The sequence below is a fragment of the Pleurodeles waltl genome, unplaced genomic scaffold (genome assembly GCF_031143425.1).
Source record: "Pleurodeles waltl isolate 20211129_DDA unplaced genomic scaffold, aPleWal1.hap1.20221129 scaffold_183, whole genome shotgun sequence".
Taxonomy (NCBI): Eukaryota; Metazoa; Chordata; class Amphibia; order Caudata; family Salamandridae; genus Pleurodeles; species Pleurodeles waltl.
In genome coordinates this window covers 332,226-345,690 of record NW_027149889.1, presented here as the reverse complement: position 1 = coordinate 345,690, position 13,465 = coordinate 332,226, and the positions used below count along the sequence as shown (strand labels likewise).

Below are 13,465 nucleotides of genomic sequence, written 5' to 3'. Positions count from 1 at the left end.
TTTAAAAAAGAAAAAAATGGAAAAAAGGGCTGGAGAAGAAGGCTTGTGGTTTTTGTCCCTGAAATTGGCATCAACAAAGGGTTTGCACTGCTAAAATCACCAGCTTCCCAGCTTTCAGGGACAGGCAGACTTGAATCAGAAAACCCAATTTTTCAACACAATTTTGGCATTTTACTGGGACATACCCCATTTTTACGATTTTGTGTGCTTTTAGCCTCCTTCCAGTCAGTGACAGAAATGGGTGTGAAACCAATGCTGGGTCCCAGTAACCTAAACATTTTTGAAAAGAAGACAACATTCTGAATTCAGCAATGGGTAACTTGTGTAGATCTTACAAGTGTTTCCTACAGAAAATAACAACTGAAATAAAAAAAAAAATATTGAAATTGAGAAGAAAAAAACAGCCATTTTCCTCTACGTTTTACTCTGTAACTTTTTTCTGCAATGTCAGATTTTTGAAAGCAATATACCATTACGCCTGCTGGACTCTTCTGGTTGCGGGGATATATAGGGCTTGTAGGTTCATCAAGAACCCTAGGTATCCAGAGAAAATAAATGAGCTGCACCTTGCAGTGGGTTTTCATTCTATACCGGGTATACTGCAATTAATTTGCCGAAGTATATAGAGTGAAAAATAGGTATCAAGAAAACCTTTCTATTTCCAAAATGGGCACAAGATAAGGAGTGAAGGAGCAGTGGTTATTTGCACATCTCTGAATTCTGGGGTGCCCACACTAGCATGCGAATTAAAGGGCATTTCTCAAATAGACGTCTTTTTTACACACTGTCTTATATTTGGAAGGAAAAAATGTAGATAAAGACAAGGGGCAGTAACTCTTGTTTTGCTATTCTATGTTTCCCCAAGTCTCCCGATAACATTTTTTACCTCACTTGTGTGGGTAGGCCTAGCGCCCGCGACAGGAAGTGTCCCAAAACACAACGTGGACACATCAAATTTTCCCAAAGAAAACCAAAACCTAGGTAAAAGACATTGTCATTTGCAACGCCAATAGCTCTAACTCTCACAAATGTGAGACCTTTCGCATTGCAAATGCTTGTTTTTTTGTGCAGGCAAGTGTGCGTGGAGCCTGCTTTGGTTCTTAAGACCTCAGACCTAAAGCAAAGCTTAGACAGAAACATAGCAATGTGCCCTTTGCACACAGTTAGAGATCCTACTAAACGGAGTCATATATAGGTCTGCACGGCCATTTTGCACAATTTTGTTGTGATATAAAGTTTCGGTATAGCTCAATGAGTGCTGGTAGTTATGGCCGAGTGGTTAAGGTGATGGGCTTGAAATCCTTTGGGGGTTCCCTGCACGGGTTTGAATCCTGCTGACTACCTCTGTTGTTTATTTTAAACCTGATTTTTAAAATAACTGTGAAGAACACATTTACCAACTTTATTTGGGAAGATAGATAATTTACTTTAAATCTTTATTTAACAGAGGTTCGATTTTATTTTGCAGAGAGAAGAGCGGGTGACCGCGTGGGGAGAACAAATTATTTGTTAAACCTTCCATTTGAAGGTGATCTAAGCAGAATGAAGCAAAACAACAGCAGCGCCAATCAGCCGATTTCTTGGAGTCCACGGTTTAGGAGTTTACTTAGAAGGAGACTGTAAAAGAGTTTTAAAATTAGGGACCTATTGGTAGAGTCACTGTTTATGCAAATTGAAGGGTCAGAAGGGAGATGCGTCATTAAGATCTGTAAAAATCCATCTCTGGCAGCGGTGGGATTTGAACCCACGCCTCCAAAGAGACTGGAGCCTTAATCCAGCGCCTTAGACCGCTCGGCCACGCTACCTGTTGCTCTCAGTGTGTCTGTGCACTTCATGAGCACCGTAACCCTGAGTCTCCTCACTTAGTGTGGAAAGTCGAGTTGATAAACCATTTCATGGACATGATTACAATGTCGGGAGGGTGATGTGGTAATTGAAGGTTATCTCTCTTACTCAGTCACTGCACAAGTCTTCTCCCACCTGCTCGGACCTAGTGCAATCACCTTAAAAGACAACACTCTCCGAGCAATGACTTCCAACCAAGGTATAAGCACCTGCTCTACATAGGCAATGTGACTCCATCATTTTCTAATGAAACAAGTGTTCATACTGGTGGGCTCATTTCTTAGGGTGGGATCTAATGAATGAGCAGTTCATTCAAAAATAACTGAGGAGTTGCACGTATTCATGACATCAGCCCTATTGCCGCACCCAGTCTCCCCAACATACTGTTTAGCTTTCCAGTGACGTCATGTCTTGTGTGGCCTATTCACATTCCGCTGTTAATATTTTTTAGCCAATAGAATTTCACAGGCTCCCGTCTTTGAGCTCACATTGAAAAGGCACAAGTCCCAAAATGCAACCGGGTGCTGTTTAAAACTCCAGCACTGGTGGGCGGTGCCCCAGGAGACATGGGGTCCACCTGGATGCCCTGACTGCCTTTTCACGTGACAGTCACAGACACACACAGGACAGAGGTTCAAAAGCTATTCTGAAAGAAGTAAGCACAACAGGCCCACGTGAAACTAAACTTTTTAAATAGATGATTTTTGTTTCTATTGACCTGGTTCTCACTCGTTCTGCGCGCCAAGTCAAATGTAAATGAGCCCCGCAATAAAAATGCACAGAGGATGGTAAAATTCACTTCACTCTGCGCTCGTTGATGCTGAGAGCATGGTTGTCAGCCCGCACGCTTGTTATTTTGATGTGGAATTACTTGATTGCTTTGTGATAATTTTAATTACTCCGAATTGCAAGCTCCCCTACCCCAGTAATAACGTTTGAGGTATTGCTTCCCTACCACACCAACAAGGCCACCCTCTGACCAAGTCCTTTGCCTCTCTTCAGAACTACCATAAGCCCCTCCATGCACTAGGAACTTTTTGCTTGACGACCATCTAGGCGTCCTTGGAATATTGATATTTAGAAGTAACAATGTTTGTTTATTTTAACTAACTGACCTTTTTAGGGTCTCGCTTGATAGACTCTGTAGTATTCAGTAAAGGGCTTGGAGCCCGCATGTCTCTCACCATTTTTTTATTTATGTGGCACTCTTCTTTACAGTTTCCTAATTCATCAAGGCATGTCTTGCATCATTTCCGTTCCTCTCTGTAGAGCAGCGACCAAGCGTTGATTGATTCAGCTTAATCAGTGCCTGACCGCTGCTCCCCACCTGATCAAGGTACTATTTTTTCCTTTTACCTTCTAGTGCCCTGCAAACAGAAGGCTTGTGACTGGCAAAAACATGCCCAGCAGGACATCCAAAACTGTTAAGTTTTAAATTTAAATCGAACTTTCTTTTATTTTGCCAAATCGTCTTTTCCCACGTTCCACGCATGTTTTCTTTTGCTTTTGTTCGTGGGCACTCTTCTCAAAAGATGACGATTAGCTCGTTTAAAATATTGCAAATCAACAGTGTTTCTTTATTATGTGTAAATTCTGAAATTAATCTTTAACACATAATCCTGCGGTACACTTCAATCCACCCCACTCCAATCTTCCCCACTACAATCCACCCCATCCAGACCACTTCACCCACACTAATCCACCTCACTCCAGTCCAAATCACTCACCCGAATCCAATCCACTCTAACTCATCCTACTCCAATCCTCTCCACCCACCCCAAGCAAATCTGTCTCACTCCAATGTGCCCCACTATAATAAAAAACAATCTGCACCACTCCAAAACAATCTGTCCCACTTCGATCCAAAACAATCTGCCCCACTCCACTTCAAAACAATCTCCCCTACTCCAATTCAAAACAATCTACCCCACTGCAATCTGCTGCACTCCAATCAAAAACAAACTACCACACTGCAATCCAAAACAATCTGCCATACTGCAATCGAAAACAATCTGTCCCACCCAAGGCAGTGGTGGCTGGTGCACTTTGAAAGGAGTTGGTGGGAGGGAAAAATAGTTCATCTGAAGCTAAGTGAAGAAATTGGAATAAAATAGTGCATTTTAACCCCTTCGCTGCCAGCCTTTTCCCCCTCAGGTGGCAGGCATTTTTTTGGCTATTTGGGGCAGGGCGCGCTTAGGCCCTCATAGATTTTTGTCCACATAAGCTATCCACGCCAAATTTGCGTCCTTTTTTTCCAACATCCTAGGGATTCTAGAGGTACCCAGACTTTGTGGGTTCCCCTGAAGGAGACCAAGAAATTAGCCAAAATACAGTAAAAATGTTGTTTTAAAAAAGAAAAAAATGGAAAAAAGGGCTGGAGAAGAAGGCTTGTGGTTTTTGTCCCTGAAATTGGCATCAACAAAGGGTTTGCACTGCTAAAATCACCAGCTTCCCAGCTTTCAGGGACAGGCAGTCTTGAATCAGAAAACCCAATTTTTCAACACAATTTTGGCATTTTACTGGGACATACCCCATTTTTACGATTTTGTGTGCTTTTAGCCTCCTTCCAGTCAGTGACAGAAATGGGTGTGAAACCAATGCTGGGTCCCAGTAACCTAAACATTTTTGAAAAGAAGACAACATTCTGAATTCAGCAATGGGTAACTTGTGTAGATCTTACAAGTGTTTCCTACAGAAAATAACAACTGAAATAAAAAAAAAATATTGAAATTGAGAAGAAAAAAACAGCCATTTTCCTCTACGTTTTACTCTGTAACTTTTTTCTGCAATGTCAGATTTTTGAAAGCAATATACCATTACGCCTGCTGGACTCTTCTGGTTGCGGGGATATATAGGGCTTGTAGGTTCATCAAGAACCCTAGGTATCCAGAGAAAATAAATGAGCTGCACCTTGCAGTGGGTTTTCATTCTATACCGGGTATACTGCAATTAATTTGCCGAAGTATATAGAGTGAAAAATAGGTATCAAGAAAACCTTTCTATTTCCAAAATGGGCACAAGATAAGGAGTGAAGGAGCAGTGGTTATTTGCACATCTCTGAATTCTGGGGTGCCCACACTAGCATGCGAATTAAAGGGCATTTCTCAAATAGACGTCTTTTTTACACACTGTCTTATATTTGGAAGGAAAAAATGTAGATAAAGACAAGGGGCAGTAACTCTTGTTTTGCTATTCTATGTTTCCCCAAGTCTCCCGATAACATTTTTTACCTCACTTGTGTGGGTAGGCCTAGCGCCCGCGACAGGAAGTGCCCCAAAACACAACGTGGACACATCAAATTTTCCCGAAGAAAACCAAAACCTAGGTAAAAGACATTGTCATTTGCAACGCCAATAGCTCTAACTCTCACAAATGTGAGACCTTTCGCATTGCAAATGCTTGTTTTTTTGTGCAGGCAAGTGTGCGTGGAGCCTGCTTTGGTTCTTAAGACCTCAGACCTAAAGCAAAGCTTAGACAGAAACATAGCAATGTGCCCTTTGCACACAGTTAGAGATCCTACTAAATGGAGTCATATATAGGTCTGCACGGCCATTTTGCACAATTTTGTTGTGATATAAAGTTTCGGTAGAGCTCAATGAGAGCTGGTAGTTATGGCCGAGTGGTTAAGGTGATGGGCTTGAAATCCTTTGGGGGTTCCCTGCACGGGTTTGAATCCTGCTGACTACCTCTGTTGTTTATTTTAAACCTGATTTTTAAAATAACTGTGAAGAACACATTTACCAACTTTATTTGGGAAGATAGATAATTTACTTTAAATCTTTATTTAACAGAGGTTCGATTTTATTTTGCAGAGAGAAGAGCGGGTGACCGCGTGGGGAGAACAAATGATTTGTTAAACCTTCCATTTGAAGGTGATCTAAGCAGAATGAAGCAAAACAACAGCAGCGCCAATCAGCCGATTTCTTGGAGTCCACGGTTTAGGAGTTTACTTAGAAGGAGACTGTAAAAGAGTTTTAAAATTAGGGACCTATTGGTAGAGTCACTGTTTATGCAAATTGAAGGGTCAGAAGGGAGATGCGTCATTAAGATCTGTAAAAATCCATCTCTGGCAGCGGTGGGATTTGAACCCACGCCTCCAAAGAGACTGGAGCCTTAATCCAGCGCCTTAGACCGCTCGGCCACGCTACCTGCTGCTCTCAGTGTGTCTGCGCACTTGATGAGCACCGCAACCCTGAGCCTCCTCACTGAGTGTGGAAAGTCGAGTTGATAAACCATTTCATGGACATGATTACAATGTCGGGAGGGTGATGTGGTAATTGAAGGTTATCTCTCTTACTCAGTCACTGCACAAGTCTTCTCCCACCTGCTCGGACCTAGTGCAATCACCTTAAAAGACAACACTCTCCGAGCAATGACTTCCAACCAAGGTATAAGCACCTGCTCTACATAGGCAATGTGACTCCATCATTTTCTAATGAAACAAGTGTTCATACTGGTGGGCTCATTTCTTAGGGTGGGATCTAATGAATGAGCAGTTCATTCAAAAATAACTGAGGAGTTGCACGTATTCATGACATCAGCCCTATTGCCGCACCCAGTCTCCCCAACATACTGTTTAGCTTTCCAGTGACGTCATGTCTTGTGTGGCCTATTCACATTCCGCTGTTAATATTTTTTAGCCAATAGAATTTCACAGGCTCCCGTCTTTGAGCTCACATTGAAAAGGCACAAGTCCCAAAATGCAACCGGGTGCTGTTTAAAACTCCAGCACTGGTGGGCGGTGCCCCAGGTGACATGGGGTCCACCTGGATGCCCTGACTGCCTTTTCACGTGACAGTCACAGACACACACAGGACAGAGGTTCAAAAGCTATTCTGAAAGAAGTAAGCACAACAGGCCCACGTGAAACTAAACTTTTTAAATAGATGATTTTTGTTTCTATTGACCTGGTTCTCACTCGTTCTGCGCGCCAAGTCAAATGTAAATGAGCCCCGCAATAAAAATGCACAGAGGATGGTAAAATTCACTTCACTCTGCGCTCGTTGATGCTGAGAGCATGGTTGTCAGCCCGCACGCTTGTTATTTTGATGTGGAATTACTTGATTGCTTTGTGATAATTTTAATTACTCCGAATTGCAAGCTCCCCTACCCCAGTAATAACGTTTGAGGTATTGCTTCCCTACCACACCAACAAGGCCACCCTCTGACCAAGTCCTTTGCCTCTCTTCAGAACTACCATAAGCCCCTCCATGCACTAGGAACTTTTTGCTTGACGACCATCTAGGCGTCCTTGGAATATTGATATTTAGAAGTAACAATGTTTGTTTATTTTAACTAACTGACCTTTTTAGGGTCTCGCTTGATAGACTCTGTAGTATTCAGTAAAGGGCTTGGAGCCCGCATGTCTCTCACCATTTTTTTATTTATGTGGCACTCTTCTTTACAGTTTCCTAATTCATCAAGGCATGTCTTGCATCATTTCCGTTCCTCTCTGTAGAGCAGCGACCAAGCGTTGATTGATTCAGCTTAATCAGTGCCTGACCGCTGCTCCCCACCTGATCAAGGTACTATTTTTTCCTTTTACCTTCTAGTGCCCTGCAAACAGAAGGCTTGTGACTGGCAAAAACATGCCCAGCAGGACAACCAAAACTGTTAAGTTTTAAATTTAAATCGAACTTTCTTTTATTTTGCCAAATCGTCTTTTCCCACGTTCCACGCATGTTTTCTTTTGCTTTTGTTCGTGGGCACTCTTCTCAAAAGATGACGATTAGCTCGTTTAAAATATTGCAAATCAACAGTGTTTCTTTATTATGTGTAAATTCTGAAATTAATCTTTAACACATAATCCTGCGGTACACTTCAATCCACCCCACTCCAATCTTCCCCACTACAATCCACCCCATCCAGACCACTTCACCCACACTAATCCACCTCACTCCAGTCCAAATCACTCACCCGAATCCAATCCACTCTAACTCATCCTACTCCAATCCTCTCCACCCACCCCAAGCAAATCTGTCTCACTCCAATGTGCCCCACTATAATAAAAAACAATCTGCACCACTCCAAAACAATCTGTCCCACTTCGATCCAAAACAATCTGCCCCACTCCACTTCAAAACAATCTCCCCTACTCCAATTCAAAACAATCTACCCCACTGCAATCTGCTGCACTCCAATCAAAAACAAACTACCACACTGCAATCCAAAACAATCTGCCATACTGCAATCGAAAACAATCTGTCCCACCCAAGGCAGTGGTGGCTGGTGCACTTTGAAAGGAGTTGGTGGGAGGGAAAAATAGTTCATCTGAAGCTAAGTGAAGAAATTGGAATAAAATAGTGCATTTTAACCCCTTCGCTGCCAGCCTTTTCCCCCTCAGGTGCCAGGCATTTTTTTGGCTATTTGGGGCAGGGCGCGCTTAGGCCCTCATAGATTTTTGTCCACATAAGCTATCCACGCCAAATTTGCGTCCTTTTTTTCCAACATCCTAGGGATTCTAGAGGTACCCAGACTTTGTGGGTTCCCCTGAAGGAGACCAAGAAATTAGCCAAAATACAGTAAAAATTTTGTTTTAAAAAAGAAAAAAATGGAAAAAAGGGCTGGAGAAGAAGGCTTGTGGTTTTTGTCCCTGAAATTGGCATCAACAAAGGGTTTGCACTGCTAAAATCACCAGCTTCCCAGCTTTCAGGGACAGGCAGACTTGAATCAGAAAACCCAATTTTTCAACACAATTTTGGCATTTTACTGGGACATACCCCATTTTTACGATTTTGTGTGCTTTTAGCCTCCTTCCAGTCAGTGACAGAAATGGGTGTGAAACCAATGCTGGGTCCCAGTAACCTAAACATTTTTGAAAAGAAGACAACATTCTGAATTCAGCAATGGGTAACTTGTGTAGATCTTACAAGTGTTTCCTACAGAAAATAACAACTGAAATAAAAAAAAAATATTGAAATTGAGAAGAAAAAAACAGCCATTTTCCTCTACGTTTTACTCTGTAACTTTTTTCTGCAATGTCAGATTTTTGAAAGCAATATACCATTACGCCTGCTGGACTCTTCTGGTTGCGGGGATATATAGGGCTTGTAGGTTCATCAAGAACCCTAGGTATCCAGAGAAAATAAATGAGCTGCACCTTGCAGTGGGTTTTCATTCTATACCGGGTATACTGCAATTAATTTGCCGAAGTATATAGAGTGAAAAATAGGTATCAAGAAAACCTTTCTATTTCCAAAATGGGCACAAGATAAGGAGTGAAGGAGCAGTGGTTATTTGCACATCTCTGAATTCTGGGGTGCCCACACTAGCATGCGAATTAAAGGGCATTTCTCAAATAGACGTCTTTTTTACACACTGTCTTATATTTGGAAGGAAAAAATTTAGATAAAGACAAGGGGCAGTAACTCTTGTTTTGCTATTCTATGTTTCCCCAAGTCTCCCGATAACATTTTTTACCTCACTTGTGTGGGTAGGCCTAGCGCCCGCGACAGGAAGTGCCCCAAAACACAACGTGGACACATCAAATTTTCCCGAAGAAAACCAAAACCTAGGTAAAAGACATTGTCATTTGCAACGCCAATAGCTCTAACTCTCACAAATGTGAGACCTTTCGCATTGCAAATGCTTGTTTTTTTGTGCAGGCAAGTGTGCGTGGAGCCTGCTTTGGTTCTTAAGACCTCAGACCTAAAGCAAAGCTTAGACAGAAACATAGCAATGTGCCCTTTGCACACAGTTAGAGATCCTACTAAATGGAGTCATATATAGGTCTGCACGGCCATTTTGCACAATTTTGTTGTGATATAAAGTTTCGGTAGAGCTCAATGAGAGCTGGTAGTTATGGCCGAGTGGTTAAGGTGATGGGCTTGAAATCCTTTGGGGGTTCCCTGCACGGGTTTGAATCCTGCTGACTACCTCTGTTGTTTATTTTAAACCTGATTTTTAAAATAACTGTGAAGAACACATTTACCAACTTTATTTGGGAAGATAGATAATTTACTTTAAATCTTTATTTAACAGAGGTTCGATTTTATTTTGCAGAGAGAAGAGCGGGTGACCGCGTGGGGAGAACAAATGATTTGTTAAACCTTCCATTTGAAGGTGATCTAAGCAGAATGAAGCAAAACAACAGCAGCGCCAATCAGCCGATTTCTTGGAGTCCACGGTTTAGGAGTTTACTTAGAAGGAGACTGTAAAAGAGTTTTAAAATTAGGGACCTATTGGTAGAGTCACTGTTTATGCAAATTGAAGGGTCAGAAGGGAGATGCGTCATTAAGATCTGTAAAAATCCATCTCTGGCAGCGGTGGGATTTGAACCCACGCCTCCAAAGAGACTGGAGCCTTAATCCAGCGCCTTAGACCGCTCGGCCACGCTACCTGTTGCTCTCAGTGTGTCTGTGCACTTCATGAGCACCGTAACCCTGAGTCTCCTCACTTAGTGTGGAAAGTCGAGTTGATAAACCATTTCATGGACATGATTACAATGTCGGGAGGGTGATGTGGTAATTGAAGGTTATCTCTCTTACTCAGTCACTGCACAAGTCTTCTCCCACCTGCTCGGACCTAGTGCAATCACCTTAAAAGACAACACTCTCCGAGCAATGACTTCCAACCAAGGTATAAGCACCTGCTCTACATAGGCAATGTGACTCCATCATTTTCTAATGAAACAAGTGTTCATACTGGTGGGCTCATTTCTTTGGGTGGGATCTAATGAATGAGCAGTTCATTCAAAAATAACTGAGGAGTTGCACGTATTCATGACATCAGCCCTATTGCCGCACCCAGTCTCCCCAACATACTGTTTAGCTTTCCAGTGACGTCATGTCTTGTGTGGCCTATTCACATTCCGCTGTTAATATTTTTTAGCCAATAGAATTTCACAGGCTCCCGTCTTTGAGCTCACATTGAAAAGGCACAAGTCCCAAAATGCAACCGGGTGCTGTTTAAAACTCCAGCACTGGTGGGCGGTGCCCCAGGTGACATGGGGTCCACCTGGATGCCCTGACTGCCTTTTCACGTGACAGTCACAGACACACACAGGACAGAGGTTCAAAAGCTATTCTGAAAGAAGTAAGGACAACAGGCCCACGTGAAACTAAACTTTTTAAACAGATGATTTTTGTTTCTATTGACCTGGTTCTCACTCGTTCTGCGCGCCAAGTCAAATGTAAATGAGCCCCGCAATAAAAATGCACAGAGGATGGTAAAATTCACTTCACTCTGCGCTCGTTGATGCTGAGAGCATGGTTGTCAGCCCGCACGCTTGTTATTTTGATGTGGAATTACTTGATTGCTTTGTGATAATTTTAATTACTCCGAATTGCAAGCTCCCCTACCCCAGTAATAATGTTTGAGGTATTGCTTCCCTACCACACCAACAAGGCCACCCTCTGACCAAGTCCTTTGCCTCTCTTCAGAACTACCATAAGCCCCTCCATGCACTAGGAACTTTTTGCTTGACGACCATCTAGGCGTCCTTGGAATATTGATATTTAGAAGTAACAATGTTTGTTTATTTTAACTAACTGGCCTTTTTAGGGTCTCGCTTGATAGACTCTGTAGTATTCAGTAAAGGGCTTGGAGCCCGCATGTCTCTCACCATTTTTTTATTTATGTGGCACTCTTCTTTACAGTTTCCTAATTCATCAAGGCATGTCTTGCATCATTTCCGTTCCTCTCTGTAGAGCAGCGACCAAGCGTTGATTGATTCAGCTTAATCAGTGCCTGACCGCTGCTCCCCACCTGATCAAGGTACTATTTTTTCCTTTTACCTTCTAGTGCCCTGCAAACAGAAGGCTTGTGACTGGCAAAAACATGCCCAGCAGGACAAACAAAACTGTTAAGTTTTAAATTTAAATCGAACTTTCTTTTATTTTGCCAAATCGTCTTTTCCCACGTTCCACGCATGTTTTCTTTTGCTTTTGTTCGTGGGCACTCTTCTCAAAAGATGACGATTAGCTTGTTTAAAATATTGCAAATCAACAGTGTTTCTTTATTATGTGTAAATTCTGAAATTAATCTTTAACACATAATCCTGCGGTACACTTCAATCCACCCCACTCCAATCTTCCCCACTACAATCCACCCCATCCAGACCACTTCACCCACACTAATCCACCTCACTCCAGTCCAAATCACTCACCCGAATCCAATCCACTCTAACTCATCCTACTCCAATCCTCTCCACCCACCCCAAGCAAATCTGTCTCACTCCAATGTGCCCCACTATAATAAAAAACAATCTGCACCACTCCAAAACAATCTGTCCCACTTCGATCCAAAACAATCTGCCCCACTCCACTTCAAAACAATCTCCCCTACTCCAATTCAAAACAATCTACCCCACTGCAATCTGCTGCACTCCAATCAAAAACAAACTACCACACTGCAATCCAAAACAATCTGCCATACTGCAATCGAAAACAATCTGTCCCACCCAAGGCAGTGGTGGCTGGTGCACTTTGAAAGGAGTTGGTGGGAGGGAAAAATAGTTCATCTGAAGCTAAGTGAAGAAATTGGAATAAAATAGTGCATTTTAACCCCTTCGCTGCCAGCCTTTTCCCCCTCAGGTGCCAGGCATTTTTTTGGCTATTTGGGGCAGGGCGCGCTTAGGCCCTCATAGATTTTTGTCCACATAAGCTATCCACGCCAAATTTGCGTCCTTTTTTTCCAACATCCTAGGGATTCTAGAGGTACCCAGACTTTGTGGGTTCCCCTGAAGGAGACCAAGAAATTAGCCAAAATACAGTAAAAATTTTGTTTTAAAAAAGAAAAAAATGGAAAAAAGGGCTGGAGAAGAAGGCTTGTGGTTTTTGTCCCTGAAATTGGCATCAACAAAGGGTTTGCACTGCTAAAATCACCAGCTTCCCAGCTTTCAGGGACAGGCAGACTTGAATCAGAAAACCCAATTTTTCAACACAATTTTGGCATTTTACTGGGACATACCCCATTTTTACGATTTTGTGTGCTTTTAGCCTCCTTCCAGTCAGTGACAGAAATGGGTGTGAAACCAATGCTGGGTCCCAGTAACCTAAACATTTTTGAAAAGAAGACAACATTCTGAATTCAGCAATGGGTAACTTGTGTAGATCTTACAAGTGTTTCCTACAGAAAATAACAACTGAAATAAAAAAAAAATATTGAAATTGAGAAGAAAAAAACAGCCATTTTCCTCTACGTTTTACTCTGTAACTTTTTTCTGCAATGTCAGATTTTTGAAAGCAATATACCATTACGCCTGCTGGACTCTTCTGGTTGCGGGGATATATAGGGCTTGTAGGTTCATCAAGAACCCTAGGTATCCAGAGAAAATAAATGAGCTGCACCTTGCAGTGGGTTTTCATTCTATACCGGGTATACTGCAATTAATTTGCCGAAGTATATAGAGTGAAAAATAGGTATCAAGAAAACCTTTCTATTTCCAAAATGGGCACAAGATAAGGAGTGAAGGAGCAGTGGTTATTTGCACATCTCTGAATTCTGGGGTGCCCACACTAGCATGCGAATTAAAGGGCATTTCTCAAATAGACGTCTTTTTTACACACTGTCTTATATTTGGAAGGAAAAAATGTAGATAAAGACAAGGGGCAGTAACTCTTGTTTTGCTATTCTATGTTTCCCCAAGTCTCCCGATAACATTTTTTACCTCACTTGTGTG

General features: G+C 42.2%; 3 non-coding genes across 3 annotated transcripts; all 3 read right to left on the bottom strand.

The window, feature by feature from the left end:
* Nucleotides 1–1,723: 1,723 nt before the first annotated feature.
* TRNAL-AAG (transfer RNA leucine (anticodon AAG)) lies at nucleotides 1,724–1,805 on the bottom strand. The gene has a single exon. It is a non-coding gene; the product is annotated as a tRNA-Leu (tRNA).
* Nucleotides 1,806–5,912: 4,107 nt separating this feature from the next.
* On the bottom strand, nucleotides 5,913–5,994 carry TRNAL-AAG (transfer RNA leucine (anticodon AAG)). Its single transcript has one exon. It is a non-coding gene; the product is annotated as a tRNA-Leu (tRNA).
* A 4,107-nt stretch (nucleotides 5,995–10,101) lies between these two features.
* Nucleotides 10,102–10,183, bottom strand: TRNAL-AAG (transfer RNA leucine (anticodon AAG)). The gene has a single exon. It is a non-coding gene; the product is annotated as a tRNA-Leu (tRNA).
* Nucleotides 10,184–13,465: the final 3,282 nt, after the last annotated feature.